The sequence below is a fragment of the Ooceraea biroi genome, chromosome 4, assembly GCF_003672135.1.
Source record: "Ooceraea biroi isolate clonal line C1 chromosome 4, Obir_v5.4, whole genome shotgun sequence".
Taxonomy (NCBI): Eukaryota; Metazoa; Arthropoda; class Insecta; order Hymenoptera; family Formicidae; genus Ooceraea; species Ooceraea biroi.
Genome location: NC_039509.1, coordinates 6,879,834 through 6,886,045, shown reverse-complemented (window position 1 = coordinate 6,886,045; position 6,212 = coordinate 6,879,834). Strand labels below are relative to the sequence as shown.

Genomic DNA, 6,212 nt, shown 5'->3' with positions numbered 1-6,212 from the left:
TTTCCATTCTGATATTCTGAAACTGCGTTATTTCGAGATTCAATGCTTTCCAATTGATATTATTTATTGCGGATGAAATTGATAGAAGAACGTGTTATAAGGAGCTTAATAGATTTTTATAAAATTACCTGTAGTCGTCGATAAATTTATAACTCGTGAAATACATTATTCATTATATTTCTTTCCCGTATTTGTTGGATTACGATGATAAACGTGGCGAGGCGATGCAATATAGGCGATGATAACGCTACCACTCGCGTATATGCTGACCGCATAAATTCATTTAACGCGTGGTTATCGATAGCCGTTGATACTCATCGAAAGATTTATGGTGGCAAAACCCTCCGTTTTATGTTCTTCTTGGCTACCCTCTAATTTTTCTCGTCTCTCCCATCTTCCTTCTACGATTGCTACTTCCTTTCGCCATCGTAAGACGTTAGCATATTCTTTGATGCTGCAACTGTATTTTTGATGCGCGAATTATATTCGATATTACATATAACACAATCGAATATTACACGGATGTTTTATTCACACACGGTAATCTCAGTAAATAAACACTACGAAACATTGGCATATGCAATCATGACATTTTTACATCTATCCGAGTTTGTGAAATAAAAAAAAGTATTATGTTAAAGATATAAATATTTAATATTGCCTGGCGCCTGGGCGAGTGTCATTTCGTGATCGTTAGAAGTAGGATTACATCGTCCTCTGAGAATCCAACATTGAATACAATTTAATGAGCCTAATGACACTTTAATCCATTCGTGTAACGATGCCTTTGAAACATCGGTGGGATACTCGAGGACAAGCCGGTTCTTGCTACGGGGTAAGGAAAGTTTCCGGAATAATTAATTAATTTGTCCAATCGATACGCCTCAGATTGGTTAACTTGAGCAGGCTGCGGTGTATAGGACACGTTGATGTAGCTAGTTAATTGTTCACATGTTTGATCCTCAACATGTTTGATCGTCAACCTGCCAGGCTGATGTCACGGACCTCTGAACCTCGCTTAATCAATTAATTATCTCATTAGTTCAACCATCGTCCCTTCAAACATAATTTCAAATTGGGAAACTCACCGAGGAAGAAGACTGTCACGTTAGAATTGATCTCAAGTTGTCGAGATGTTGTAGAAACGATGTTCTCACTATCAATTTTTATTATCAATGCCAGTACATATTACTATCAACATTTACTTAACAATTCAGCAGTATTATTATCATCATACTATTCATAACGTCAAAACCGAGCTTTCGTACCGAAGGTTGTGAAGGTTTTAAAAGTGGTCTGCGGCGGGCTAAGGTCAGTGCCGCGAACATAATATGGTTAGTGACCGCGTGACGTCAGGTTGGCAGAGGGGGCACAGAGGGGAGGCTTGCACCACGTGACGGCGATAAAACAGGCCGCACGGGTGGGGACCACGTGTAGCACGGTGGGCGAATGGGATAGGAGACGGCAAGAGCGGGAAACTGGCTGATCCGCTGGTTTCAGGGGAGAAGGAGAGGTCTGTCGGACGGTGCGAGGGGAAAGGGCGGTGGCGTAGTACTACGCCTCGTACTACACGCACGTGCGTGTGTAAGACGATAACGAGAGTGCACGCACTGGCCTCGCGGACGCGCGCTCACGCACACGCGTGCGCACCGGTTCACTTGATGCACGTAGAGCGCAACAAGAGCGCACGATCCAGGGTCGGATGTTCAGGATCTATAGATCTAAGCAGGTGCATTCAGAATTTGAAGGAATAGACACGAGTTTTTTTCGATCACAATGAATGCAATTCATCGAGAGCGTCTTTTTTTGTCAATCTTGAAATAATACACGTTTCTGAAGTATCTCTAATTTCTTAAGTTATCTCCAATCTCGATCAGCATGCAACTGCATCATCACGTTTTCTGGAGACAGCGTAAACTAAAAATCTAGAATTGTCAAGTAATCAAGTCGCAAAAGAGGATTATCGTTTTTCGTCGTAATGCCAGTCGATCGATGGCCAGTTGATTATGCGGGAGTATTTCAGATTCACGCACGGATGCCTATTGCGTTGTGCGCGCATTTACATATGCAGCTCGACGACCTATCCGATCCTGAGAGTAATAATGGCTCGTATCTGCCTAACACGTAATACGACGGCGAATACAGGAGAAAGAGAGACACCAAGAGGACGAAGAGAAGGAGGAGGAGGAGGGGAGATGGAGGTAGAGAAGGGACAGGGCGAGGACGCCGGAAGGCGAACGTGAAAAAAAAAGGGAAAGAGGAAGAGCGCGAGCTACGCGGTACGCGGTGCAACGATAACACATTCTGCAGGATGACTGATAGCTTTCATATCACGAGAGGATGTTGCAGATGCGTGGGTGGACGCGAGGATGAGGCCATGGACACGTTTCCTTTATCACACACATTAAGCTAGAATCTACCTACCATATCTCTCCACCGTATTTTAATCTCAACCAAATAATTCACCCTCCGTTCCATCCCATAAACTCAAAATTCGTTGTTTATATCGTAGATTTGCCATTCCCAGTCGAGTAACAGCAATTTCAGCTTATATAAAGGTTCTTCGAACTTGGCGGAGCAATACGTGGTTGCATAATGGTTCGCGAGTTTAACGGTATAATCCAACAAAAAGCCACGTAGGGAAGTAACGAAATGGGCCAACAATAAGCGGTGCATAGGAGAAAGGGGAGCGAACGATGGAAACGTCAAAATGTAGCGGCGCTACGACGCATGCACAAACGGCCGGTTGTTCTGCAATAATGCCAGTATTGTTGAGCTTATCAAGCGAGGCTAATTGGACGCCAACAGCTGGACGGAGGCATCGCTGTAGTCGGGCTGCAGCCAGCGCGCCGCCTCTACTTTACACTGATAATGTAATGGGACCTATCTGGAACACAAAAGACCGCAATAGATTAATGGATTTGTCTGAAATTGTCACCGAGTGTCAAAACAAATCGATGGGGAAAACGGAAGGGCACTGTTTGCTGCTAACGGTGAGAGACCGGTGCGCCGCATCGTCGATGTCGAATGCGTTGGTTCCCCCTTTCAGCGTCCTTTCAGCGAGATTGCACGCAAATACGGAAGTGCATCGACCAGTGAAATGGCGCGAAGCCGATGTTTTTAATAGGAAAATTTACACAGCCACACCATTCCACAATCTCTGCAACTGTTGTAATCCTCTCGTAGTGATTTGTGTACCTGATGTGTCTACGATTTACTAGTTTTACGCGTTGCAATGAAGAAATTATTGAATTATTTATCACAATAACGAGCAACCATTAAAATCTCTCGGTACTACATTCGCGATTACGATGAATTTAAATCGGTCGATCTTTGGATTGCACGCGATATACAACGGTATTCGTCACAACTTTTAAGCACACGAAAGCACAAAGAAGCTGTACTTAAGCCGCGAGAACTCAAGTTTGCGAAGTGCTGGATATTTGTGTGCGAACGAGTGTAATACATCAAGAATACAGTAATAATATTGCAGCAAACTCGGTTAAAACCTGAACGTAGCCATGAGTCTATGCAAGTAGCAAGCAGGAGCGCGAACAAGAAATAGCAAGAAACCTGACTGGCGTCATGTTTCTGTTTTATTATCACGACAAGAAAAAGATGGACATACATATGACACATATATGTTGCGTCAAGATGTTATGCTGTCCTTGATTCAAAAAGCAAATTACGGTGATCGTGAAAAATCATTACACGTGTTTCGCAATCACTTGAAGCGTAATGTATGATACTTGCGTCACAGTATTCAGTTCCGTATTTACATATCAATATTTCAAGCGCGTTTTCAATCGCGCACAGCAATTACGCTGACGCGGGATAATTCACGTATCGACTATTTAATTCTGCGCTGACGGACCATTATCAGTTTTCGATAAATTCGTGTACGCGAGATTCGGTTCTCGCGTAGCTCGTTAATATCCAAACGAGCGCGCTGCGAGTTACTTTCGCGTTTAAACGATAGAATACCGTATCGGCATCGACAATAACCGCGTACGTGCGACGCTTCATAATGCCGGAAGTGAACGTGGACTACTTTAATCGGATTAAAGTTGAGTGGGGTTTCGTGTTGATTTTAACGAGAGGAAGCGAGAGAGAAAGAGAGAGAGGGAGAAATCTTCGTCATCTCCCGCCCGATTGGCAGTGCATCGCGGCCACGCTCGGAATCGAAACTTTGCCGCGATTCTCTCGCCTCGGGTTTATCGAGTTCGAAACTAGTCGACTGTCCAATCGGACGGAGCATCGCGCAAAGTCTGTCTCCCGAGACCAGGCCAGTCCTTGGGTTGAGCGAAATTAGTCGATAAACTCCGGTTTAAAGTTCCCGAACTTCTATACAGGAGGAGTTTGCCCCCGCGAGGCAATAGGAATTTACTTCCTCGCCGCGGATCAGGGAAAATAAAGGAAGGGATAAACCGAACGAAGGGTCTCAGAGAAACGATAGATAGACAATATTCCTCTGTAACATGTTAGGGATCGTTATAATATAAATGTCTTTGTCAAATAAATGAGTATCGTGATATCCGGAAATTTCAAAACGGTAATGTTATGTAGGATCTCTTGTATATTGTTACGACTTTGTATTAATTTGACTTAATCGCAACTTTTAACTTTTATTCACACCAAATATAAAGTAAATATAAAGTAAGTAAGGAAAAAATCTATCGTATGAAACTTTCTTCATGATTAAGTGAAATTATTTTTCATCGATCCATTTTCTATTGGTCAATCGAATAAGGAGTGACATTCAGTTATACCTCACATGGGACCACGTCGATGGGTTTTTGTCTCGGACTGTACTAATCAGCGAGGCGCCACAGAAAACGCATTAATGAGTAACCCAGTGGATGGTGCATCGTCCCCGTGGCGTGCTAACACGTTTATTTCCTCGAGTCGATTCCTCGGTAAACGACGTTCGTAGAATCGACGCGATCACGTTCCTCGCACTTCCGGACGTGAACCTCGCGAATGTGCTATCCCGGATGCGCGACAGTGTACACTAATTGATCCATCGGCATCGGATTTCATTAATCGGCCGTTGGTGAACGCGCGGCATGGAAATCTCGGCTTCGGCGCGTATGCACTGCGAGATAACGTGCGTTATCGGTCGTTCTTGCTGAGCGAATCCAAGCGTTCCTCCCTCGCTGGAGCTCTCACTGGACGAAACCGTGACTCATTTAGTTGAAAATAATACCGCATCTCTCCCTTTTCTCTTTTTTCTCTTGCATGCATGGCTCGAGTATCTCCACGGCGCTTCTGTGGTCTCTCTCCTCTCCGTCAGCCGTATCTTCCATTCGCTTTCGTTCTCCTTCAACGCTAGTTTTTTCTCGCAACTCGTTCCTTCTTTCCCTACCGCCGAAAAAAGTAGTCACATGTTGCAGCTTAACGTGGAGTTTTAATCAAGAAGCCTTCTTTCTCCAGCTAATTTCCACATCGCGTCTAATTAATCTCGTGTAGCAGTTATTACATAATCGTAGACCCTCGTACGCATCGTGATCATTTCACGTTCAATCGATGAACATTAAATGTCCACTTCAAATTGAGCATCCTCCTCGAGAGACTTTACGACGTCATATATTTAATCATCTATATCACCGATTTTTCATCTAGTTCTCTCCCTCGTTTGGCCTCGTTCTTTTCTCGTTGCGCGCCTTTCTCGTTGACGACGCGTGGCAGGCCTTTTGCGTTGCAGCAATCTGAGTGGGTCAGCTGGATAAAGAAAGCTCCTCACCCGGGGATCGTTCGCGTCGTTGGCGCGCACTCGGGCAACGACGATGTCGACGAAGACGACGATGGCCGCGCGATGGGCTTCCACGTTGGTAAATGGTCATTGAGTCAATTACGCGGATAAAGTGCGCCATTGTGCGGCGCAGCAGCGATTTTTCTAACCCCGTTCCCCTGTCGCAGACGTTCGCGGGGTAGACGCATAACGACTCGTGCCTAATGACGTGCGTTTATTTGATACGATAGTTAGCGCACTTCCGGCTCGTCCATTGATTCCTTTTGTCGATGGAATTAGTAAGACACGAAACCTCACGTTGGTTTATTAAAAATCATGGATCATTAATAGTTTACGCGACACTTCGATACATGGAAATAATCGATTTCTTGGATGCGAAATTTCAAGTAATCGCATGTGCATAATTAGATCTCGATTTTTAACAATTTTTAACAAAAATCGAAGGATCAAGGGATCATTA

At 44.3% G+C, this 6,212-nt stretch overlaps 1 long non-coding RNA gene across 1 annotated transcript; it reads right to left on the bottom strand.

The window, feature by feature from the left end:
- Positions 1–512: 512 nt before the first annotated feature.
- On the bottom strand, positions 513–5,832 carry LOC105282539. Its single transcript, XR_003406491.1, has 2 exons — positions 4,770–5,832; positions 513–2,887 (listed from the first exon to the last, which is right to left on the bottom strand). It is a non-coding gene; the product is annotated as an uncharacterized LOC105282539 (long non-coding RNA).
- Between the last annotated feature and the right edge of the window lie 380 nt (positions 5,833–6,212).